The sequence below is a fragment of the Cimex lectularius genome, unplaced genomic scaffold (genome assembly GCF_000648675.2).
Source record: "Cimex lectularius strain Harlan isolate CLEC.00 unplaced genomic scaffold, Clec_2.1 scaffold21, whole genome shotgun sequence".
In the NCBI taxonomy this organism is placed as follows: Eukaryota; Metazoa; Arthropoda; class Insecta; order Hemiptera; family Cimicidae; genus Cimex; species Cimex lectularius.
Genome location: NW_019392671.1, coordinates 1,553,722 through 1,581,440, shown reverse-complemented (window position 1 = coordinate 1,581,440; position 27,719 = coordinate 1,553,722). Strand labels below are relative to the sequence as shown.

Below are 27,719 nucleotides of genomic sequence, written 5' to 3'. Positions count from 1 at the left end.
ATTAGTGGGGCTGCCACTATACATGGACCGGCACACCACATCCTGGGAAAAGGAGAGGGTTGTTAGGAGAATGAATGGCAATGGTTTAGTTATGGTATGGAGAGTTACAGTTGGCCAGTACTGGATGGGTACCTGGACGAAGTTGCCAGGGCGGATTCTTCTTTTATTTTCCGAGCCCACTTATATTATATTAAAGAAAAATTTCAGTTTTAAGTACAAATCATTTTCTCAGTTAGAAATGCATGAGTTTTATTTTACGATCTTACTATTGGCACCATCTACTAGTTTTTTTTTGTTTTTTTTTTGCTGTTCAAGAAAAGATTAATTTGAAATTAAAAAGCATTAATTTGAACTAAGAAGGTTTAATAAAAGAAAGTTATTTTGAAATTAAAAAGGGTTAATTTGAAGGTTCAGAAATGTTAATTTGTAATTAAAAGGGATAATTTGAGGAAAGTGTTCATTTTAAATGAAAAAGGGATAATTTGAAAGAAAAACGTTATTTTGAAAGTAGAAATGGTTACATTGGAGAAAAAGGTATAATTTGAGGCGGAAAGTATTAATTTGAAATGAAAAAGGACTGGTTTGAAGTTTATAAAAGGTTACTTTGAAATTGAAAAAATAATAATTTGAAATTATATAATATGTTTATTTGAAATTAAAAAGGTTTAATTTGGAATTATAAGTGTTTATTTATCACTATAAATGGTTGAGTCGAAAAAACTGGATAATTTGAAATTAAAAAGGGTTAATTTGATGAATAACGTTTAATTGGAAATTAAAAGTGTTAATTTGTAATTAGCAAGGATTAATTTGAATCGAAAAATGATAATTTTAAGTACAAAAGCGAATAATAATTTTTTTAAAAGAAGAAATATGAAAAAAGAGCAATTATGTTAAGATTTTAAAAACCTCAATTTTTAAAAATGAATTATTTGGTTTCATATTTAATAATCAGTAATTGTAATTTTATTTGCATTTAATTTTCATATGGTTCTATGAGGGACCAATAATTTTATATTATAAAACAATTCTCAAATATACAGGTATTTTACTTTGCATGCTTATATGTCACTCGCGTTATTTAATGCTTTAAAAATAGGTTAATTTTAAATTAAAATGGGTTAACGTGAAATAAACAAACGTTCGTATTGAAACTAAAAAGGTTTAATGAGATGATACAGCAGGTATTTAAATTAAAAAGGGTTTTGTTGTGATGTAAAATTTGTTGCGAAAAAGGGTTAATTTTAAATTAAAAATGACAATTTTTACTGGAAAACGGTATATATACTGCCCCGTATACATTCATTGTATATTAAGCCATAACCTTTTTACTGTTTGTTTCTGCAACATTCTAGTTTTTCGGCCGACAGAACAGGGCCAGTTCCAATTGTTTCGGGCTAGCTGGTAACCACGGTATACATATTTTGCGGTTCTAGTCATACTTTTTAAAAGGGAATGTAATGTCAGCAGGGCCGCCGGAGACTGAAAGATGTCAACCTTGCTCGTTTTGAAAACAATTTGAACGCGGGATTTCTATTTTTTTCTCATGAGTCTGAAAAGATCCTAGCGGTATTTTATTCTGCAGAGGGAAGAAAAAAGAAACGGTCCAAGTCTATTGGCATGTCGCACTTATTTTCCGTAGATTTTACGACCTTTTAACGTTCCAGAAGAACTGCCTTCTAGCTCATTATTTCCTAAGTTGGGAACTAGTTATCCTTTGACATGGTCTGCCCATCAGAATTTCGTCGGCTATGTTTTAAAACTTTTGAAAATTCTTGGAGGATAATTTTTTTGTCGTACTTACAACGGTACAGGAATCAAGAAGACACTCCGTTCAGATCATCTTGTAATTATAATTTAGTTTACCTGTAAGATAAGTTCTTCAGTTTCACGGAATTTGTCTCTCCAACTTGACATTTTCACTTTAGAGCATTAAATAATAGTTTAATACCAAGAATTATTTAATGAGCTCAAGAGAAAATGCCATGTTGGAGAACTGGGATAGGCACTTCAGCAAAGATTACTTTCCCTGTTGAAAAGACACGGCGGTCGAAAAAGCGCCAAAATAATGAGGCTTAACCACTGGGTGAACAGGTGAAACAAACTTTTACGAGGACAAAGCTCCATCCATCAATTTAAGTTCTATCGTTGCCCACATACATCTGTTCTGAGCTAGGCCGGCCGTAAATCACACAATCCCGTCCTTAAACGTCGTAGAGATTCAATTATAATTTTCTGAAACACCGACGTTGACGGGAACAAATCTGAGCTTTAGGAATCGATTAGAAATTGTGATTTATGACCAAATTGTTTATTCATTCGTAAATACGTTGGCGAAATTCGTTGGTGCCTCTTTGATCTTGTACAAAATTCAAACTTTTTATTGGAGTGAGTCAATAAATATTACGGAACCATATAATTTTCTAAAATTAAAATTCTGCCCATTGGAAGAACCGCGTTGGGGTTCACTGCTTTAACGGAATTTCACTACCCCCTGTTCAATACCTACGTTTCTTGAGACTCGACCTAGACAGACGGAATTTTATATTGTCATTAAAATTGGCAAAAAATGCTATAAAAGTAGCCACAAGTGATCCATAACTCCACAATTTAAATTGGTCAGAGTACACTTTCCATTTATTTTACGAATAGGGGGATAGGGTAAAAGAGGTGGTCACAAGGCCTACTGCACCTCGACCTGAATAGATCTATTGAGCTCCCCTGTTTTTATAACTCACTGGCCAGCTTCAGGGTGTTAATCAGCCTCCATAGCTTTACCAGCGGCTCCTTAGCGTAGCATTTTGCTTGCGGTTTTTCTTGTCCTAGTTGCAAGAACCTGCATAGACCTTCAGAAACATAGGATGTGTTCTGCGGTCTCCTCCTATTCTTGGAATTATCTGCAAATTGTTTCTTCTGTACTCCTATCCCTTGCATGTGCCTTCTTAAGTGGCATTATCCAAGTTCAACCAGAATCCTGGTATGATTGCAGTTGCCTTCCAGTAATTATTTTGTAAGTTATGCGGATGGTCCTTCTATGCATTTCTTCGCGAGTCTCATACCTATTGTATTGTTCCACCAGGTTTTGGACTCATTAAGGATCCATTTTAAGATCTATCCTCTTTTCTGGCACGATGCTAGGCCACAGGAAGGTTTAGGACCCAGAGAGTCCATGTGGCCAATATGTCAAATTGTTCGTTGCCTCTATGCCCCGGATGCCCAGGGATCCATGCCAGAGTCAGGCCCTTAGTGCTGAAAATAGCTATCTTCCGGAAATCTATTCCTAGACTTGTTATTTCCCTGGCGCAATGTGTTCAATCACTATGATTTCGGACTGGAAAACTGTAGCATATATGTCTAGGTTTACCGTCAGTTCGGTCTTCGGGTGCATCCCGAAGACTACAGCTCCCTTGCCCTTGTCGGTTTTTGAGAAGTCAGTATACCAGTAGGAATTTGCCTTGAACGGTGTTCCTTTGGCTCATCCTTCCCGTTGTCGTATCAGTACCTTGAACTTTTTAGTAAAATTGTAGTTTGGAGTAGTGGCATCAATTGGCATGCCTAATACAGCATCTGCCTTTATCTCCTCTCTCAGTTGTTTGTTTACATTGTTTATTTACGTGGCCTTTCATTGCAGATGGCTCCATTTATGAGCTTGTGGGCTGCTGCTCTGGCTTTTCCTTGAATTAAAATATGAAGAGGTGTTTGATTTAACAACACTTCCTGGGCCGCAGTTGGCGTTGTGCTCATAAATTAGTGACACTGAGACAGGCTTGTCTTTCTGTGTCGCTTAATAGACTTATTGCTTTGGCCTGAAGAGACTTGTCCACCACACCACCGACCCGTATGTACATTGGTCTAGGGACATAGGTGTACAACCATATTGGGGTTTAGACCCCAGTTCTTGGCGCAGAGCCTTCTGCACCTCCCCCAGGCAATTTTGCCTCTCTGGGTAGTTTTAATCAAATGTGTATTCCACGAGAGCTGCTGGTCTAATGTGATCCCTAGATATTTGGCCTCCTTGGAAAATGGGATCAGGGTCCCGTTAAGACTTGGAGTTTTTAGGCTTCCTGTTGTCTTCTTCCTTGTGAATGGAATCCCATTTAATTTAACGCAAACCACTACCACCATGTCCAAGCCCTACGTTACTTGGGACCCCACCTAGACAAAGTAGTTACTAACTTGCAATCTGCAAACCTTGTCGTCAGTACTGGACAAACAATCCGAACTTTTACTAAAATGCAAACGTAGAAGAAGATTACTGAATTATAGGGACGATCAAGCAATCGACCTCCCAACTCATGTAAAGATTTACATTAAAAGACCGAAGAAAAATTGTGATAGAAAAACCACCTTCCTATCAAACCTCACCCTGCACCGAGCGATATTCACTTTGTTCCAAAAGTAGCGCAGTATCCATCAACCCAAACTTAACTAACTAGTAAACTTCTATTTCCTGTAATATTGCTATCAACGTGTTAAATAAAATCCAAATATTTATTAATTTAAAAAAGTTATACAAATCTATTTTTAAAACCTAATCTCTTTGTCAATCTAAATCAAATATTTTCGAACACTGACTTTTTTCATAACAATCGATATGGTAGACTAGCAATTATATACAAGACGTATCAACTTCTATAGTCCAACCTTTATTTAAGAAATGGTTAACTTTAGCAAAAAATGTTCTTCAAAAATGTTCAAAAACAAACCCCAAATCTATTTTGATTCAGAATCTTGTGGTGGTAACAAATTTAATATAACTTTCTCATCTAGCTGGGTAATGACACTAACTTGGTTATTTTAAATGAGAACTCCATATTTTTATTGTACAATTCCAATCTAGAACTTATTTTATGCCACTTTAACTGAAAGGAAAATTTCTATAAGATCGACCATTTCTGAGTTAGGCCCGATTTTTTTTCTTTTGCAACTGCAATATATATAAATAAAAATAATAATAATGAAATAANTGTGATGTAGGTTTCAGAAAACCAGCCTGAAGATGATCTCAATAAAAGATCGAAACGTTGGCACGATAAAGAAAATGTTTTTCTGAAACCTACATCATATTTTTTTTTTTATTTAGCTGCTGTGGTGGTGGTTCGGGAGATTTTTTTCATTATAAAAGTGAGGGATGGAAATGGAGTGCCCTTGAAAGTCAGTGAGGTCTCTCTCGCCCTTTTCCCCATCGTCAGGATGTGAACAAAAGCTCCCTTCTTTGGGCCGCGATGAAAGCCAGCAGACGAGAAGAATATATCTCGGCCCAAAAGGATTCTTTGAGTGGGACCTTTTTAAAAGGAGAAAAAAAGGGTTACTCGCCTTATTGTACACGGGCAGCTCATATTATTCCGAGAACGGGGGAGGATTTTTAACCTAATGGAACCTCTTCTTTTGTCCCAGTTCTCTCAGTCGGTAATTTTTTAATCGGTTACACAAACCCATTTATTTTGAGAAAAATGATCTTGATCCAACTGATTTTACTACACAACTATTTGAGGAATCAATCACATACGTTTAATTTGGGTAAAGTTTGTGATACATAAATTCTTTTTATATTTAATAGGAATTGTCAAATGTACATAAGCATATGTTGGCTCAAAGAATAATTCTACCGACATTGTCTGTTAGGCTTGGTTCTCTGACTGATCATCAGAATATTTCATAATTTTGACAAGGCTCAAGAAGCCGAGTAGCCTCAGATAGAGGTACATATTTTCTGTTAGGTTTTCTAAAATAATTAATTAAACTTGGATCAAAAGGGTAATGAAACAAAAACACTCTTAGTGATATTGTCAATCGTACGATTCATGTCTCGGTCGAAACGAGAAGACGGAAAAATTAATCAAGATACAGGTTTTCGATCCGTTCCGACCTCTGTGTTGGTAAGAAATACTCAAATGGTATGAGAAGAAGATGAAAGTGGATTTCCCGAGTCCGCTCCATCTGGGCCATTTTGTCAAAAGTGGTGTTCTGATCCTGTCAACGTCCTTTCTCGGCTAATCCACTATCGTAAAAGGGTTTCACGTTGGATCACGCCTTAAGCCGAAATTTGATGTCTCCTTATGAATGCCTTAAACTTCTTTAATGATTTTTCGTATAGGTAACATATGTACATATGTGTAAATAAGATAGAGAAAATAAAAATAGAGTGACAGAGATAAAGAAAAAAGCTACAATTAGAGAATGATATAAAAACCGCTGTGACAGAGTAGGGCTACAGCATAGTGTGTGGAATTTAATTTGAATTAATTTTTAAAAAATATTTCAAAATGGTTCTGGCCCGTCATCATAGACCCCCAACAGGTCTAAAGTTTGTACAATAATTTACTTGTTATAATATTATATATATATATATTTATTTATTTATTAATAATACCATATACTACTATATATCGTAGATTTAAAGAAAAGCTTAAGGACTAGCCCAGTCAACTTCGCAATTAATTAACAAGTATGTACAAGAGATTTGAACAAAGGCATTCCTTGCTGCGGGGGTTGAATTCTGGTAGTTTTGTTTCCTTCTGGCAATTGAGGCGCAATAGTTCCGAGAAGAGATTCTTGAGAAACATGGCGGCCGGTCGAGTGGATTCGTATGTTGTCAAATCGAAACGATGTAGAAGCAGATCCTTTCCCACTTGTGATGTCGTAGATTTCTTCATCTTCTGAATCCGTTATTGTGGCGATAATAAAGTAATCCAAGTCTTCACATTTCATAATAACGTTTGTTAACTAAAATCCACAAAGGATGTACTGCTGCTCTACCACTTGAGCTATCGTGACCGAGGTTCGAATCCCGCTCGTGCCATTAACTTTTTTTCATCTCAACTAAAAACCTTAATTAATTGTAATGTATTAATTGGTCAAGCGGACCACGAAATTAGTGAATTTAATTAATTATTAATTAGTTGCACAAACAATTACCTATGAAAAGAACAGGCTTCTCCCGACATATATATATGCATGCATCTTCCTATCAACTCGGCGTCCCCCCGAAGAAATTTTACGTTTAAACCGTCGCCCAGGGCCATATATGGACGCCGATTCGCCGGGCCAGTGTTTTCAGCCCTTCATCAACAGAGCAACACATGTACCGATTTATGAGTTGACGTCCAGATTGTGCTTTGGGCCAATATTTGAACAGCAATACACACAAATTCAGGCTGAACGGCCACGGTCCTTTTCGTATATTTCCAAGACTGTCTTTCACCTCTCAGTGGATTGAGCGTACGATTTTACTACCTTACCAGGAAACCTCTTCCACTGCTTACTTTCTTTTTGAATGCCGCTTGCCGGTAGTTTTCTTGGAATTATTTTCATTTTTGTCCCGGATGAATCGAAAACTCAAAGAACCCTGTCCGAGGACATTCAATCCACCTGACGAAATGGAAACAAATATAAAGCAAACATTCGATTCAAGATGTTACAGTGAAGGGCCATCACCTCATTTTATTTTTTGAAAAAACTGTAAAAATTAGCGGCATATTTAGGCATTTTTGTACCTTACATAAAAAGATATAACGACAAAGCCGTTGTCGTGAGTAAACAAAAAGGATTTGGAGAAGAATCCCAGTTTGTGTTCATAAAAAGTTATTCAGATATCGTGAGATGCGGTCGGGTGTGATGTAGGTTTCAGAAAACCAGCCTGAAGATGATCTCAATAAAAGATCGAAACGTTGGCACGATAAAGAAAATGTTTTTCTGAAACCTACATCACACCCGACCGCATCTCACGATATCTGAATAACTATCGATTAACGGTCACTAATCTCTACACAGTTCACAAAAAGGTTGACAGTTCAAAAAATATAAGCTGCTATACGAGCTGAGTCACGGTCTCCAGCTGAAATTTCATTTAGTCAGTCAAGCAAATCAAAATCCAAAATTTGGCAAGTATTAATGAGTCAGTTTTCATTATGAGGATGGTCGAAGATCCAAAAGCTTCTGCTATTGTTGAAGTTGAGTAGTATATAGCAGAACTTCTAGTGGACCGTCGCACTGAGCCTATGATTTCGTGGAATGAGAGAAAAAGTATATTTCCTAATTTATACGATCTAGCATTGAACAGATTGTGCATTCTTGCAACCTCGTTTCCCTGAGACATGATTTTCTATAAAGAGGGTGAGTTATGTACTCAAAAAAGACTCGGTCTGACATCATCAAAATGGCAAAAATGTTATTTATTAATCAAAATAGAGATAAAATAGAGTGAATAATGCCTAAATCTCGCAAGGTACATAAATTGATATACTATTTAGATTGGAACATATACATTGCATAAGTTTATAATTAAGGTTAGTCATGTGATCATGTGCAAGAGTACATTTAGAATTTATATATGTATATAGATATATATGAAGTATTGAGTAATATTGAGTACTTTACCACCTTAACTGAATGAAAAGTGTAAATATGTAACTTGTAAGGTATGTAAATAGCAATGATTGCATTTACCAGTGCATGAGGGTGTGAATATTACTGATTGCATCGTGCACTGACAACAGCTATTTCATTTCAGCGCACTGAAAATACCTAGCTGTTGGCAGCGCACGGAGCCTAACCCCAATACCTGTGGTAGGTGATTGTCACCCATTAGCTATCTGTTGTGAAACTGGAACTGTCAGAGTGTCGATGGACTTTGAGAAGTGATAGGCCCAATTTTGCACATTTGGGTAATGTGCACACCCGTCTGTGGATTTGTGCCTACAAATCAACATATGTAAGATACATGGGTAATAATTCATTAATAATATGTATCAGTATGTGATTTTTGTTGAGTTTTATTTTGAAAATAATATTTAATATTATTTATTTCCAAGAAATGTGCAGAGAATAATCAATAAATTATATACAATTACACTTATTACAAAGAAATAAAGTTTTCATTAGTACTACTATCATCATTACTTTTCTCTCTAAAAATCCAATGATTTAATACAATTTATATACTTAATATTAATACTATATTATATTTTTCATTGTGGCGAATGTATACAAGAATTGAAAATTAATTTGAATTATGGCGGGAAATTTGGATGCAGGGAGGAACCAATAAACCAAAAGCTCTTGTGACGGGAAGGGGGAATCGAAGAATCGACCCCAGGGGTTCAATCGTAGGGAATCGATTCTCTTAAAAGAATCATTCTTCCCATCACTAATGCCGACAACATGCAAGGAACGCAAGTCCAGGTACCGCCAGACTCCCCACTCTTTTTATTTCCCCAACTTTCGGACAGCGAGACGTAAAACCTCAAAAAATGTACATGCCAGTTTGAACGAAAATGAATACGCATATATTCCAAAACATATATAACTTTAATTTATACAATTTTTAAATACTGAGCTTGTATATTTTACTTTTTCATGCCTAAGTGAAGATGTCTGCCGATAAATATAAAATTCGTTTCCTTTTGCTGGACACCCGAGTGTATGTAATCTTTAGGTACGCACGTGGCTTGGTGGTATATATTATTATCTCATACGTAGGGTTAGACTATGGACTGATTTACTTCTGTAAAAAATATTTATTAATAAATTACATTTTACATAATTTATAATAATTGTAGACGTATACATATAAAACAAAATGAGTTTTTTCAGTCTTTTATCAATACCCGGAATAAACACTAAATAAACTGCTTTCACGCTGAGCGCTTTTCTCATGTTATCTTTTAGAATTTGATTCGTGGGACGGTCAGACCACAGGGAGGTTATTGTTTCACCTCTTTACAACTGCTGCCTCTACTGATAGCAGTGACGTATCATTACATTCCCCCCCCCAAATTCTGGGCGGTTAATTCGTAGAATTTGCTGTGGAAAAATTTCTGGTATAAGGAAGAAGTTTGCAGCTATTGTAAAAGTTTCCTTCAGGATTCCTTCAACCCATGTCCAACTGTTCCAAACATGTCTTATTATTTTAAAGGGTCCTTTATGGATCTCATTGAGTTAATTTTTGTTTAATCTGCTTCCCACCTCCATATATACAAAGTCGCCAATATGAAACGTATGATTTGTTTCGTTCTTGCTATATCTTACTTTATTCACTCCAATGAATTGTCCAACGCTTCTCTTCGGACCACTTCTAAGTTTCAATCAGAATGTAAATCTTTGGGTAAAATGTATGGTTCAATGCCTCATAGTAAACAGAAGGTGATAAGTTTGTGACGATATGTTTAGTGATATTATACTCATATTCACAGCAATGTAATATCTTTATATATATGTTACAGCTTCGATATGAGAAACTAAGTTTTTAAAAAACATTTATTTAATACAAACTTACAGACGTTTATACATTCCATACAAGAGTTCTATTGAAGATTATATCTAGTTCGGAGTCCCGAGTGGATCTGAAGTAGAAGTGGGTCTTGATGCTTAGCTCGACAGTTTACATCAGCATTTATTAAATTCACTCTAATGTATGATATATATAATCTCCAATCAATCCATCTCCCCTGACTCTGTTAATAACTAACTAATTTTTCATTTAAGTGATGAAATATGAAAAACTGATATTTTAAGTAACCAATTATTTTATATTTTAAGACCACTTGAAATAAAAATAATAATTCTTTGTTTTTATATTTAATTAACAATAATTTTTAAATTTAATTGTACTTAATTTATATATGGTCTTATAAGTTCCCTTATTATTTTCTAAACAAAATACTCAAATATTAATGAATTTTATTATAATTATATTTCATATCATCTCCTAAGTTGTTTTTCATTTCTTTAATTATATGTATAGGGTTAATATGAAATTAAAAAGGGTTAAATATAAATTAAAAAGGTTTATTTAAAATTAAAAAGGTTCATTTAAAGTTGAAAAGAGTTAATTTAGAATTAAGAAGGTTAATTTGATATTAAAAACTCATCGGATGTTTTGAATAATACTTCCCTTTGCTGTTCATATTCAACGCACATGAATACGATATGTTAGAAATCCTCGACCATGTCACAAGTTTGCATAGTTTGAGGCGCAATTAGACTTCATAATAAAGTTTTGGAGTTGTTGAACATTGCTTAGACAATATGTTAAAATACATGTTTTTTTTTAGTGTATATATACTTACAGTACTCTAAAGCTTTTTAACGAGCGACCCCTTCAGCACTATAAATGTTGCATGTTTTGGGAAGAAGAAATATCCCCCTGTGCTTATTCTAAGTGTCATAAAAGGCACAACTTGTTTGTTCTTCCAAGGCGGATCCGTCCGTAAAAGTGAAGTTGGAGTAATCATTCAACAACCAACGCTTTGCTTAATTTAAAATAGTTTTGTAATCCAAATTAAAATTTAGATTGATCTTATTTTGATAAACTCCGAATATACCTGGGGCTACCTCAAGGAAGACATTCACCATGAATGGAGACATCTTCTATTGCCAGTAGATGCCGGTAACTACTTTCTGGGCCAGAAAACTTAATTTGTCGAAGGACGGACTTGCCAGTTGAGGATCGAGAACTTCTTCGAGGTGTTTAATGTCCGAAAGTCAGAACGCAACTTCACCCCAAACTTAAAAGGACTTAGGGCAACATCCCTAACATCCCACAGCAACCAGTGTGCCGTACACGATCGAACACTTCCATATCGATAATGATATGCACGTTAGCCCCGGGTCGGTTGAGGGGCATGTGGACTTTTCCACTTTTTTATCCACATCCCACAGAAAACGCCCATAGTCATAACAGAGGACAAATCCTCAAAAAGACGAATGCTCACACTCCAGTCCTGGTGGGCTGACTCTTGGGATGGTGTTGATTGTTCCTTGAAAGGCACTACTTTCCTTCTCCACCTTCAACCGTTCGCTAGCAACACCAACTGTTAACTGACTAACAAGAAGCCGGCCTAAATGACCCATACTGGTCTAAGGTCATTTATACAAAAATAAAAATAAACCGTTACTGCTTCTGCTCATTGAAGATGAACCTGTTGGAGGATAAAATTATGAAATCTCGCAATATACATAAGACTGCAGGCATCTGTTTAATTTATTTATCATTAATTGCCTACTGCAATTATCAAATCTTTGAAAGTTTTTTTATAATTTAGTTTTTTGAAAGCGTGCTAGTTGGAATTGCGTGGAACTTTTCTCCGTCCCGCGATAGACAGTAATTGGGCATTAGGTTTCAAGTTTTCCTACTGTTGAATATCTCAGATCACCACCTGGGGCTATATTAAGATAACGTCATAACCGGCTATTGTCAGATTATTTACGTTAATTTATTCACCGTTCTCCTTTTTTCATATACCATTTTGAAAAGTCTTATCCGGACATCGTTACTATTTAATTATCTTATACCTGTAATCTCAAAATCAAAAAGTTGTAGTCACCGCTTATGAATGATTTATGGCTGTTATTGTACTGAAGAGAAAATTTCCGTTGAGACTTTTTTAAAATTTATTCGCTTTCAGACGCGCGCCTTCAATCTAAATTTTTGTCATATCAAAATATAACATATTAATCACTCGGAAATCTAGTTATAGTTTGGTCTTTTCCGATCATTTTAGATTGGGTTGTTTATCTGACGGATTTGGGCATTGCACCATTTTTTCACGATTTTTGGGAAGTCAAATCTTTTCACGACTTTATTAAAGAAAATTATCACACAGACCCAATACTCAAGATGCTAAAACGCATGACAAACAAACCCTAATGAGATCGCCAGACCAAAATTATCAGTAAAAACCCAATTTCAAATATATTTTTTCTCCAGACCAGCACAATTTCTTCCTTCTATAATCTAATTTTTCAATTTTCCTGGAAACAAATGTAGCAAGTTAATAGCAGTGTACTAAAATCCTTTCTTTCCAACAGTAATTTGAACTCAAAACTTGCAAAAAATATATTTTATATGGTATGTAAAATAACTCATAAATAATTGATATACAGTAAAATGTTTCCACGTAATTTTCGGTATAATTTAACTAATCTTTATTTCTTGTTTTGCCTTAATTAGAATGAGTTAAGCATGTAAATGAGGATTATCTGTAGTTCGTGCTAAAAATTTTATCGATTGCCTCCGGCTCAGAACGGCCCCGGGTCCAAGACCTAAATGTGATCAGGATAAAAGTATGTTATAAAATTATTATAAATTCATAAAAAAGCAGGGGAATTATGAAAACAAGAAGTTAGTAATCTTCTTGTTCGAGCATCTGGAATTTAAGCGCATTTTGTTCGTACTTACTTGCGAATTACAACTGAAATAACTATTTTAAAGGGGGCACTTGACATATCGCGGCTACCTGTCGTGTATCCGATTGTAAATTATAGTAATTGGGTCGGGGCTTTTCTCCTGGGCCACATCGGTAGCTCGCCCGAGGCACCATCTCGCCTCCTTCCTTTTCATCAGGTTATTCACAACGAAATCTAACAACGGATTCACATTTGCTCTGAAATCCCATCCAGATTTTTTATTTTCTTTGTAATCTTAGGGATTTAAAGAACATATGTTTAACAGATTAGTCGTGGCAACCTTTTTTCTTGATCAACTGTCAATTATTTTTGTTTGATTAAAGCTCAGGTTGACAGTAAAAATCTCTCTTTCAGTATACTAAAAAGCAATTTTTTAGAAAGAGACTTACCAAACAATCAGAAATTGCATAAATATTTCCAACCAGACAATAAACTAATATCGATTCAAATATTATTAATTTGTGTGGTGTTTAGTGGCAGTCATTTAATGATTATTTGGAAGTCGTGCGGCCTGGTGTGACGTAGGTTTTAGAAAAACATTTTCTTTATCGTGCCAACGTTTCGATCTTTATTGAGCCCTGAAGATGATCGCAATAAAGATCGAAACGTTGGCACGATAAAGTAAATGTTGTTCTAAAATCTACGTCAAACCAGACCGCATCTCATGACCTCGACATAATTATTTTTAATTTGGTTATTGTCTTTCATTTTTGTCTGCCTGGTCTTGCTCGATTGCTCCGACAGACGCGTTTTAGTTTCTCGTCTTCTGTGTTCAAAATCCACTGCACAATAGCAGATACAATTGAAAAACGACGAGTTTATGGAAGAAACTGGACATTATACAAATAACCCAAAACTAACTCTGAAAATGGTGAGAAATCGTGATTCGTCTGATTAACTAAAACGACAAGGATAGGTAGACAAAACTGATCGGAAACGGCCAAAATTCAAGTTTCAACACCTGGTAGACTACATAGATTTGATCTTTAACTAATTTCTTCTTACAAACATCACTGACGTTAGCAAGAATATGTTACTTGACGTAACTGACTCTTTTTCATGTTTCGCCAACTTGTTGGTTGATGTATTTCATTTTGTAAGTTCTTTATGCATATCGACACTCATAAGCGATTGAATATGGTGAGGAGTCGAGACTCGTTTGATAGACCAAAACCGGGCGGATGGGTACACCAAAATGATCGGAAAAATAAACCACCGTTCATGACCCATCAGACTAAAAGACTAAAAATAATTCTTACAATTATTACGGATACGACACAAAAATCAACGAGTTTGTTGATGAAACTTAACTTTATAAAAATCACCCAGATCCAACTTTGCAGATGGAGAGAAAGTTGTGATGTGTCTATTGATCAAAATCGCAGGGATAGGTAGACAAAAACTGTTAGAAAACTACCAAAATTCTATGTTCAATACCGGGTAGACTACACAGATAATTTCGTCTTGCAAATGTAACTAGATTTGTCGTCAGACCTTCGCATGAATATATTCCCTACTTGAACTTACCTGGTTGGTACGTTTTTCATTTTGACAGTTCCTTTTACTTAAAGATTGTTGAGACGTGCATGACAGACAGGGATGGGCAGACCAAAATGATCGGATATTCGACCGAATTACAATTTCATTATCCTATCAGACCAATGTATTTAAAAGATTGCTATTTGAATGACTAGAAATAGTTTCGCATATCAAAGCTGAACACAAATACGGAGTAGAGAGCGAAATGAAATTTGGCACATGCTGAAGCATGAATTTCTTGTAGGATTTATATTTAAAGGTTAGAAGAAAAAATTTGAAACCCAATTGACAGCGGTGGCTTACGTAATCCATGCTGGTAAATAAGCCAGCACAAAACGGGCTGGTAAGAGGTGTCCTGTAATTTTTACTCAATATAATAACCGGGTAAAAAGTGGTTTGAATATAAAATGTTCTGCCAACACAAAATAGTACGACGGGTGGGTAAATTTGAACCAAGATTTTCATGTTATTGTCAGGTTAGTGATCCCACCTCCTCCTTCCATAATAATTTACATTTCAAGTTTTAAACGTTCTTTTCCCTTTTTTTATTACGAATTTTGCAGAGCACTCTATCAAGCGGATAACTGTCGTGTACTGAAAGTGCACTGCTTAATTTTACCCCGTTATCCGATCCTATCATAACCAGAGATGACTTCACCTGAAGATCCTTGTTATACCGGTCGGACACGCTTTATACTTGCAATTTATAGCATGTGCTTCCATCCCTGCCGACTCATACTTACTTCGACTTATTTATTGTAAGATCCACCAGGAATAAACTGCCTCGACCGCTCTATCTCTTTCTTTTCATCAACTTTTTATTTTATTTGTTTATTCTTTTCTTTTTGTTCGTTCGTAGATTTTATCTAATAAAACATTCCTTTTATCAATCCGTGCTCGGTCGCTCGTAATATTATTCAAGTATTTGACTTTTCTAAATTCTCTTATGAATTACGCGGAGTTGCACATTTTCTCACGTGTAATGACATCCAACTTGGTTGGGGTAATGCGAAAATTCCAAGGGAATCGCTAAAAGCGACATTTCATCCGCTTTCATGGCATAGCCGACATAGTTTTTTTTAAAGCACACCGGAATTTTTCGCAGTAAATAGATCAGATTAATACCAATACCAATTAATATCAAATTAGATAAATACCACAACAGTGACAAAATTTAAAAGAAATAAAAAATAAAAGTGCAAATCGAACAAGTACGATACATTTTTATGCCATGATCGACTTCATTGATTACAATGAAACAGTAAATGAAACATTAAAATGATTTGTAACGATTTGAACAAAGTTCAGAAGCTCTAAAGCCAAAAAGAACAAAAATATATAGCGTACGGTACACAACTGGATTAAAAGATTTATCTCATAAATATATCAGGTTGAAAAAATTTGCTTCATACTCTTGACAAAATCATCTGTATATTTATAATGTAATAACACCGACATATAACATTGCTTTCTTTCAATGAAAATCTTCTATCTTGAAGTATTTGGTGGGAAAATAGTTTTTTTGCCGTTGTATTAAATTAATATTAAATGTGTTATTAATTATAACGTTGTCTTCCTTTTTTACAAAACCTACGGTGAGGTTTGCGCGTGAACTTTTATCATCTCCTGGTCCGTTCATTTTGGCAAATGCGTTCTGTGTCTTTGACGACAAATCTATACGATGGCAACCCTTTTCGTAAAACATTACAAAAGTTAAACGACAGTCAATAGGAACAAACGGGCTCAATTAATCGTGTTGACGTCTGACCGAAAAAGCACGTAATGAAATCATATTTTACTTGATAGAGAGAAACAATAATTAAATAATGACCCGGGTCGAAGGAGGATGGCAATTTGTAATGATCTCGTTTTAAGTTGTGGTATGCGAGGAGATTAGTGGGACAGGTGAATGTACGGGAGTGGTAGTTTTGTGCTGAAACTAGTATTCAATTTGCCATTAGCAAGGAGGAGAGGTGTCGCCTACCTACTAGTTGTCTGCCCTGGCGGCTAATTACGACTGAAACCACTTCTTCATTCATCTCACGAGAGAGAGAAAAGCAAACAGCATCCTGAGATCCTAATGGCCGGACGGTGTTTCATCATTTTTGAGTATCATCGACCATCAGTTTATTTTGAGGAGTTGTTATCCCTTGATTAAATGCCTTCGATTCGGTAAATCCTTGAATTAGGTTAGTTAGAAAGGATACAATTTTATAGTGTACATTTGAGAAGCATGTGGGCATAGCCAGCACCATCATTTCCAACATTTTTTATTTTTCTTGTATATAAGATATTTCTATAATCTTAAGTAATAAAGTTTATATATATTTGAGTTGATTTTCCAAAGAACGGACGGCATTAAAACACGTTGGATTATAGCATATGGTATTTTCAACAATGAGATGAATCGCTAGTATCAATTAAAAAATATATTTTGCAAAGTTATGGTCGATAATATAACTCTTTCGATAGCTAGTAAGATATCACGCCATCGTCACTGGTGGATTTCCAGTCATGCAGGGTAAAAAAATAGATCAACTTTTTTTTTTGAAAATACACTAATCCGTCGTCGCAAGAATAAACTGGGCAAATATTAAGCTTGTGTAGCCTCAAATATTTTTCCAATTTCTCCATATTCTTCCATTTTCCCTTTATGTCGGTTTTGTATGTAGGATGGGTGATAAAACGATTAAAAAAAAATTACGAAAGAAAAACGTTTTACCTTGTAGTTATTGCTTCGAGAAGAAAAAAAACGGAAAAACGAATAGTATTACTAAACAATAAAAATGAGCCAGTTGGCTCTATTTCCAAATATAATTTATATCAAAAACAGCTTGTCATGAGATAGACATGACGCGTCACCAATTATCCCTAAAAGAACTGTATTTTGTACGATTTATACTTTCAATTAGTTCAAAAGTTCTTCTATACCACTAACGATGGCGAGAAGAGGTAACGCGTATGAGAGAACATAACATAAAGTGAAGACAAAAGTAGGGGCGTCGGTAGCCGAAACATGTTTTTTCCTCACAGAGATAGTTTTATAGAAGGTGATGAGTATTTTCGCAAATAACCTTGAGAGGTCTAGGCCTGTCAGAAACTACGTGTTTGCTTAAACAAAACAGTTTCACATTGAAATTTGAATTTTCTACCTATATCAAACTGATCACTTCACGTGTAGAAATGTGCGGTGATTACCGCATCTCACGATTACTGAACACTTCATTTATCTTCTCTATATCATGTTTAGCTCATTCCATAGGAGATCCTTATTTACTTTTCAGTACCAAATGAAACGCACGGTCAGAAGGAAACACACAAACTTAACATAGCTCTGGATTCTGACGAAAAGTTTTAAGCTTTACGAAGACCTCTAGATAAAATTGGGGGTTGCAAAATTGTTATATCAGACGCGTAAAAGAGGTTCAAAAAGAAATAATACCAACAGTAAAATGTTTACTGTAACAGATGGTGCCAAGGTTTATTATCGACTTGGGGTGAAAAATTTAGAGTGTATTCATAGATATGTTATCAGCTGATGATGGTTGAAAAACTAACGAAGAAAGTTTACCCATGAATACACAGTAAAAATTTGATTTTGAGTATTTCAAATAGATAAGACGAGGGAGTTTTTAAAAATATATGAGGGCATAATAATTATGTAAGAGGCGTGGTGTAATAGGCGCTTGCCTATGGATGCATTTGAATATTATGGGATATTTGAACATTTTGGGGAGAAAATAAGCCAAAAGTCACATTTCGCGTCAACGGAGTGATTTTGTTCCTTTCTTCAGGAATTAATTGTGTATGAAAATGACCGGAATTGGAAAGGTCGTCGGCGCGGAAAGACAAGGGTGACGGCCCGGAAGTGATGCAGGTGAGTAAGAGAGGGTCCAGGGCCTGGAGAAAAGCCGGCCAATCGTCTTTCCCCACCAGTCACGGCCGGCCCCTCCGCTCCGACGAGGCAACCTGTTCAACCGTGTGTAATTCAGTTTTGAAGAAAAAAGAGCAAGGATTTTACATAAAAATCGGTGGATAAACGCGACTTTTAACTGGAATTAATCCGGATCTGTCAGGGAATTTGGTCTCTTTACTTGACGCCTGGAAGTGTGTACACTGTATAACTTGGCATACTCCTATTTTCCTAAACACGCATTGTAACCATTACAAGAAGCGTACCTCATCCTGTCTTTGCTAGAATGGAAAAACAAGCCTTACGATATATGGCCTTAGGTTGTCGTTAATCACTAATTTCCATTTCCATATTAGATAATGACCTTTTTTCTTTTATCTTCTCTAGGATTAACGTGCGCCCATCACGGGTCATCTCAATACTGGCTTGTTTTATTGACGCCCATAGAAGAATAACTAGAACAATCCTACATGGTTATACCAAATTCTCTAATCTGGAAAGGCAAATTTTACGCTAACTAGTAAATACTAGGAATTGAAGTGTCTTCCTTTTTTTTAACCCGAAATTTGCATATCATTAGGTTGTTGTCTTTCTCCAGGTTTCATTCAGCTTCCACTAGCTAATTTTAATGTGATTTTTTAACAAGCTAATGCTATAATATATGTCTGGCTAAATATGAAATTAACCTCTACGATTTCGTAAGGCACATAAATGAATACATAGCATATACATGGCATTAATAGCATGTATTCCATGTCGCTTGCAAACCACATATCTGAGTAATAATAGACTATACATCCTACTCTTTTTGTTTATTTTTCATTGTTTTAACTCTATTTATTGTCATAAATAAATCAATGTTGTACTTTTAAACTGAATGATTCTTTTTTGTCTAGATGCTTATTTGATGCCTTCCAAGGAGGATGATACCTAGCGAAATGTGATCAAGGTATGTCTAAAAATATATAAAGCAAGCCTAAGAGTTCTTTTCGCCAAGAAAAAGAACATTAGTGTTAATTTTCAAAAGTTTCACATTTTTCCGTTTAGTACATTTTATCAGTGATCATTTCAGAGACTGGCTTAAGTAAATTATTTACGTAAGATAACTTTGACGTTGTAAACGTATAAAAACAATATCAAATGTGTAACAAGATTAACATTGGGTCGAGTCTTCGCATGAAAACTTAAAAAAGAAAACATTTCTGTCCATGATAGAGAATGTTTAACCGATGATTTTGTGTTCATTAATTTCAGCTCGTAGGATTCAAAGTGGTTTTATATTGTAAATCCTTGTTGGTACAAACCACAGCAGGGGCAAAAGTTAACATTGCCAACTATAGCAAGTAGCTAAAAAAAAATTCGATAACTATTGTCAATTAATTAAAGAAACTTGTTATGTTAATCAGCATTATAAACAGTTAGTTTAAAAGTTTTACAAAATAGCTTATTATTGACTTTCTCGCATGCTTCAGTTTTAATTGGAAAAATATCGTTTCAAGACATTTAGAGGACAGTGAACTTAAGTGAATATGAAGAACGGAGGACGGCTACCCTTGCAGACCGTTCTTCACATTAATGCCTGGGCGTTGCTCGAGGGCAAGACAGGACCTAAATACTCACCGGCCAATTCTTCAAATCAGTTATCCGTCAAATGTAAATCAGCCTAACTGCCAGTAATCAAAGAAGGCCCTACCTCAACTTTTAATTCCTGGACTGGGTAGACGTGTTTATTATGAGCCAGTAATTTATACGGTGATGTAACGGAATCTATGCCAATTCGCGTTTAAATCATATTGAATGATTTTCTCTGTTTTCCACATTGGGTTTATACCTTCCCTAGCTACACTATACGCCTATTTATTTTTTGTATAACTATCTGTATATCTACTTCTATTTATCCATCAATATATCTATCTCTCTAGCTCTCTTTATTACTCTATCTTTCATTCTTTTAAAGCTTCTCTCTCTCACTCATTTTCTATTTACCTTCATTCTCACACTCTCACCCTCTATCTAATATAACTACCTCTATCTCTCTAGCTATCTCTTTGTTTACCTCTCTTTCACTATTTCGTACGCGCTCTCTCTCCCTCTCTCACTCCATCTTCAAATTGTTTGATTTCAATAAACATGTCTACTTATTTATTTATGTATCTATCTGTCTTTTTATTTATGTATTTGTCGTTCTATATAGCTGTCATTCTACCTATTTGTGCCACACTGTAATTTTTGATTTCTCTCTAAATATTTTCTTTATTTTTATACCTCTCTCTTAATCTTTCACAATCTTGTTTTTCTCATTTTTCCACTTTTTCAAAGTAAGGTAATTCTTGTCATACAGGTGGCCTTAAGCCGTTAACGTTCTACTATCCGTTGGGTGTCTAGAGTGACGGTTCAGGAACACTTTTTATAACTTATACTTTTTCCTAATTTTCAATTAATATTCTTTGATCTATGCTTTGAGTCGTACCCAGAATCTTTCGATTGGCACATATGAATGGCTGACGCGAACCCCTTTTTACTAATATCACCCTCTCTTCTTCTATATTTCTATTCTCGTTAGTTTCACTCTCACTTTTAAACACACACACGTACATGCACTATTCAACCTTTATCCCTTTCCGTTAGGTAAAATATTTGAATATATTTACTCTTAACAATAATTTGAAAGCCGTAATTATCATTATATTATTACTACAAATTAAAACAAGGTTAATTTAGTTAATTATTTATATCTCTGTCTCAATCAACACACCCTTTTGCATTAGAATTATGTGAATACTATAATAGTACTAATGTGATATCAGACCAATAAATTGTGCATTTTCAGTCTCATCCTACCATTTATACTGCTAATATTTTTATACAACTGATTTTTATCATTACCACTTAGGCAGATGAACGGCAATTTTTCTTACCCAGATCCTTCCAAGCAACATCGAAGAACAGTTGATCAAAGGGTAAAAAGTGTAGAAGTTTTCTTCTCCTGAATGAGGAAAAATGTAGACAGGGTACATTTTTATAGTCTTACCCTGTACTGTACATCAGCAAGGAGGCACCGAATTCCACTCAAGTCAGATACTTAGGAATTAAAAGACAACTTAACATGAAACATCGACAACTGAGTAGAATTTTATGGCCAAAATCTGTTAGACAGGGGGTGCATATTTATTGCCATTGGTGCACAAGCGGAATACGTTTTATAAAATGTTTCAATGATAACACTTATAAGCTGGAAGATAAAATGTAGGACTTTTTTGTTTCAATATATAAAAAATGTTTTGTGCTTGTATATTTTAATTTATTTTTTTCTAACCTAATCGATAATTCAATATTGTATAATTTAATGTGCGTTTCTGTGCAATCAACTAACATTGAAGAAATCCAATGAGCGTGTAAAAGCTTAATTAATCAGATGGCTGGAAGATACGAAAAAATTGGCGAACGAGTGGAAAATAATAATCAGGAGCATGTTCGTATCTTATCCTACTAATTCCATTTCGCTTCGGTTTTCTCTCGTTAATTATATTTGAGTGACAGACGATACTTTCTCCACCTAACCCAATAATTACAATTGTAACCAGCAAAGCTCCGCAGCCCAAAAATGCGTCTTTTTTAATTGATATGTGATTTTAAAAAACGATCTCAATCGGCTCACGAGATTAACTTCTCTTTAAAGCAAAAGGAAGAGTAAGATTTACATTTTGAGTGAAAATAGAACCTCCAACCGAACTAAGGGAGGCAAACTGATTTGACTGACTTAAAATAAGACGCAGGATCATTTAAATAAATTAGAAAGATTGTCATTTATTAACATTACACGGGAATACTCGCTCAATTTTAGCTAGGATGGCAGTATAATTACCACATTTAGTCTTTTTTTAATACTTTTGTACAAAATTTATAAATTTAACAATGTGATAGTAGTGAACAATAAAAGATCTGCCAGAAACCTGTCAGACCACGAGGATGGAAGAGAGGAGCCGGCCATTGTTGGACTCTGTGTTGTTGGTTGTTTGGTCCAGTTTTGTGTCATGTCACAAGGTGGTCACTGCCTTTTTAGGTGGCGTGGAAGAGTGTTAAGGCCGGAGCCAGTGGATTGATTTGGAAGGAAAACATGGAGTAGAAGTTGTCGAATCGTGTTTCGTGTCCGTAACGAATGGGAGGTCTAAGTCTTTGTGAATGATTTGGTTAGTGATGTAGAAGAGAGCGTTAAGGATGCGACGGAGGACTTTTGATTGAGAAGATTGGATTCTTTAGATGTTGGTTGAGTTGGCTGAATCCCATAGCTCGACTCCGTAAGTCCAAATCGGTCTACTTAGTGTCTTATATATTGTTAATTTATTGTGTATACTCACTGCGGATTTGGGTCCAAGTAGGCGTCTGAGTGGTCCTTGTCTTTTTGTTTTATTTTATTGTGTGTGTTCAATGTAAGTCTGCTGCCAAGTAGAACCCAAGGTAGCAGATTGGATTAGATGGAGGGATTACCTGTGCACTGGTGAGCAGGTAATTGAATGCCACATGCCGGCTATTCTCTTAGCTTGATGCGCCACCGAGTGCACCAGTCGGTAATGCGCTGTAAGTGATTTTAGGTTGCTTTAGCTGCAAGGGGTCAGAAGGTAAAGAGAGAATTGTGGTGTCCTCCGCGAAGGTCGTGATGTGGGTGTTCGAGAGTATAGGTATGTCAGCGATGTAATTTTGTAGAAGATTAGTCCTTAAATCAAATATAAAAAAACGCCTGTTTTTTATTTTATTTTTTGATTGCTGCAACTGCAATAGAGTTTATCGTACTCTTTCCGGGCTCAATTTTTTGGATTTCGCAATACGTATATGAATTGAACCCCCAGTGTGCCATTCCATCGAAGAAACTCGTTATCAAACAGGGATTGGGACCAAATTCAGAGTCGCGGAGATCTTATCCCGCCCCAGACTTCGATCGTTGAGTGCCATGTCAATTTTCATTGCGGCTACCGGTCCCCTTAGGCGTCAGAAAAGAGTCCAGAGGCGACGGTGGGAATAGAACCCACGACCACGGGACCTATTATCCGAGAGTCTGACGCCTTAACGCCGGCCTTGATGGGCTTGATCTCTGAAAATTCAGAGCCAATTATCACCGTGAATCAGCGATCCGGGAGGAAGGACTTCAGGATGATGTAGTAGGTGTGGGGAATTGTGTTTTAATTTGAAAAGAAAACCGGGGTGCTCCACTCAAATGCCTCTGTGACATAGAATAACTGCTCAGCAGTAATTCTAAGTTCTAGGGTAGAGGATATTGTTTCGACTACTCGTAATCTAAAACCAATTAACGAAATAACAAGAACAGGATGTTCCAATAGTTAAATTTTACCAGTTATTATTTAAAAATACTCATGGTTGATTCTTAACGTTTCACTCGGATGTTACCCATGTTTATCGGTCGAAGGCACGCAATTGTAACTTGAGTCTATTACCCTATGGACTCTTCCTATACAATTGAAAGACCGGTCTCCACGGCGAACATGAATATCGAATTACTCAGAAGAGGCGAAACAAGTGTGAAACAAACGAGAAATCACGTTGTCAATTTAGATAGGGGGAGATACACAAGCAATGCCAACAAACACGCTTTTCCTAATCGTTTGTGAATTAATTCTAATTCCGATCGGTCAACATTTATTTTCAATTCATTTTAAAAGGAAACATTTCGTTTAGAAGAACAGAGCTTTTTAATTTCAAAACGTCCATTTAAGGGAATCGGTTTTGATCTGACTATTAACAGGCCGTTTTCTAAACTTTCACCATAACCCTCGTTTCCTTCAGTAAAGATTCACGGAGAAATCAAAAGCCCTCCATATTCCATAATAAGGAATTTTAAGTGGAATGACATTTTTCGCATGAGGTATGTTGTGTTGACATTTCTATTTTTCTTGTGTGAAAGGTTTTTAGAGCGGTCAGATCTAGTCAATTTTATAAATTACTAGCAAAGCAAGGAAAAGCAAAATTATACGATTAACTTGAAAAAAAGGATATTCAGTGAGGTCACAACAGAAACGACAAATTCTTTAAGTTTTTGCCGAACTTTCGACGATTATATAGTCATCATCAGGGCATATTTATTTTAGCGAAATATCGCAGTTAGAAACATTTTATATCATTTAAAAAAGAAAAATACAAAAAACAATTATTAATTATTTAACTAGATGAGTGTTTAAATATATCTGGAGAGCAAGAAAATGCATATATAATAAGAATAATTAAAATTAGGTGAAGATCAGTATCTAAAACAATGAACAGTGTGGAGTTAATTAAAAACAATAAAACAATATAATATAAAAATTTAAAAATTATTTAAACCACAAACGTGGTCCTATAGGTTACCTCGGTTACACATAACTATAAGTACACGTCTCTGTTTCTTAAAATAAATAATAAAATTAATTTTTTCTTTCGGGTAGATTAGAATATCACAGTTAAGATTAGTTTAGATTTATTAAATTGTACTATACATAGATAACTCAAAAATACATGTGCTAACTTCTAACACAAGGGAGAGATGTAAAATGATGTTTTTAGTCCAAACGTTCAGCTGACTAGACATCTGAAAACCGCTTTTTTAAAGGAACAGTTCAAAACCGCTCACTCAGTGAAATGAATCAGCCCTTTTTCATGGCTCAACCCTTGCGTTCACCAAATTTATATTATCATAATTCCACGAATAAACGTTGGCGGATTTTTTAAATTTTGGTCTGCCAGAGCCAGGGCCAATCGTAAAGATTGTTTGTCTGAAACGATTACATTTTTCTACTATTAATATATGTAATAAATAAATTTCAATAAAAAATCGATCAAATAATAAGAAAATAAATGAAGAAGGTTGAACAGTTCGTCATTTCAGGCATGTAAGAATTAAAAACCCTGAAATTTTATGTTTTTTTTGGTTCTTGTGAACGATTGAATAAAATAAAAGTCAAAATATATTCAATAAAAGTACATACATATAATGGAAATAAATATTTTAATTAAACATAAATTAAAAAGAAATTAACACATTTTTTTAAACTCGCAGAACTCATCTGTAAACATTGTGATTTCTTGTAACTGGTGTAACCTGTAAATAAATAAATAAAAAAAGACATAAATAAGCTCAACTCTGGGACGTGTGATCGCAGAGAGTAGAAACTTGAAGGGGCGAGAACGCAGAATTGCTAACTCCGAACGTCCTGTAGAAATGAATTAGGGGAGCGGAGTGTTGCTGGAGAAGAAACGGCTGGAAGAGTAAACGGGGTGGTGAAGCCACTTGTCAAATTACTGAGTGGTAGTAAAGACAAAATTCGCTCGGTCAGTAAAGTGAGTGAATTATTGTGATCAGTTCGCGAGGCGGAGGCCGATCATTACTATTGCCTATAGTCTTCCTTTCTTCCATTGATCCTTATTTATTTCCAAATACCGGAAAGTACTAGTAGAAAACTACCTTATTAAGAGTCTTTCCCTAGGGCTTAATATCGCCTGTCCGAATAGGCGTTCCGTTTTCATATTCCATAGGACCGTGTTTCCGCCGTTTCAAAACAGAGATGGTCGTACTTTTTTAAATTGACTTTTCACCTGTGGAACAATTTCAACTGAAAAAATGATGTACTAACAAAACAATCTACATGAAAAACATGTGCAACTCGTATAGGAGAAAAAGATAATGAATTCACTTTTTCAAGTTCGTCACTACATAGAGCGTAACTTGGCCATCGGCGTTTCAGTCGATGAGGATTAATGGAACTGAGATAACAAACCAAACAGGTACATTTTTTGAAAAGGATAGATGAAATTTTTTGTAATAGATTTTTGCCACTTCTGGCACGAAGGGAATATTAACGTCGCGGTTTTCGGTGATGTTTGATGCATAAAAAGGAGAGTTAACAAACTTTCTTAGGACTTTGACTGGAATTTTTGGATGCGTTGGAAGATGGAATATCAAATTTTGTACTTAATTGTAAGGTTGGATCGTCTATCGAGTAGTAGTGGGAACAGTTTGTAACGTCTGTGTCGTTCGTGTAGTAAAGCCACTAGTAACGTACGTTTTCAGGGGGAGTGAAAGTAAAGAAGAGTTAGAGTGAAGAGTTAAGGTAAACAGGTTGTAGTGTAATACGTCTGAGTGGGAAGTTAATTAATAGGCTATTCTTTGCATTTATTTTAATTCGTCACTTTTTGGACCAAAAGACCAAAGTCAAACAACTGCAAATGGTTTGAAGGTTTCTGTATGCGGTGGCCGAATCTTTATGCAGAGAAAGGATTGCCGTACCGTTAGCTAAAGTGGAGAAAATTGTTTCTAGGAGGATAGATATGTCTGTATATATCGTGTAAAGGAGAGGTCACATAATGCTCCCTTGTGGGACGCCAGCAAGGACAGGATAGAGGATATCGCTGTGCCCTGTTTCGCACTGAAGAAAAGGTCAGACACGATTATAAGATTAAATAGGTGTAGGTATTGGGTAGGATAGCTTTCAGCTTCCACAGGAGGCTCAGTTGCCAAACCTTGTCAAAGGCTTGAGCAATGTCAGGAACACTCCCGGACTGCTTCTGCTCAAGGGAAAGTGAAATAACGTCCACAACGCAAAATCATGATGGATTACTTTATTAAGGTGGTAATTAAATGAGCAATCGCCAGTATAAAGGCCTATGATTTTCCTAATTGCCTGCTGAGCGAGAATTAGGTTTACGATTTCGTGATTGGAGATGTTGAGAGATTTCTGTGATGCTTTTGCCAGTGGTGTATCGTTTCTTTCCTCAACCATTAAGGATCAAATATCGATTAGGCTATAAGGAAGGTGGCTTGAGCCGGTTATGACGGATTGAAACTTGTAGTGAAACGCTTCGATACAGGAATGGATCCATTATTTGACAAAGGTTGACGTCATTGAGGATAGTAAGGTTATTAACGTAGTATGAAGCTTGGAGAAATCTTCTAAGGACTTTGCTTTTATTGCTTAAGTTAGTTGGATATTAAATAGCTTATTGGTGCCCCTCATCACTGCTCAATACGTACAGATAGGTCCATTGTGTGATTTCGATCCTAGAAGCTCTGGTCGCTTACGTCTTGTTTGGGGAA

At 35.5% G+C, this 27,719-nt stretch overlaps 1 protein-coding gene across 3 annotated transcripts in view; it reads left to right on the top strand.

Annotated features, from left to right (window-relative positions):
* The window catches only part of LOC106668565 (transcription factor Sox-13), a 597,903-nt gene that overhangs the window by 62,776 nt on the left and 507,408 nt on the right, over positions 1-27,719 (top strand). For all 3 annotated transcript variants that reach the window (XM_014397456.2, XM_014397454.2, XM_014397455.2), the window contains exon 2: positions 19,537-19,589. The gene's annotated coding sequence lies outside the window, so the exon portion shown is untranslated. The remainder of the gene's footprint in view (positions 1-19,536; positions 19,590-27,719) is intronic.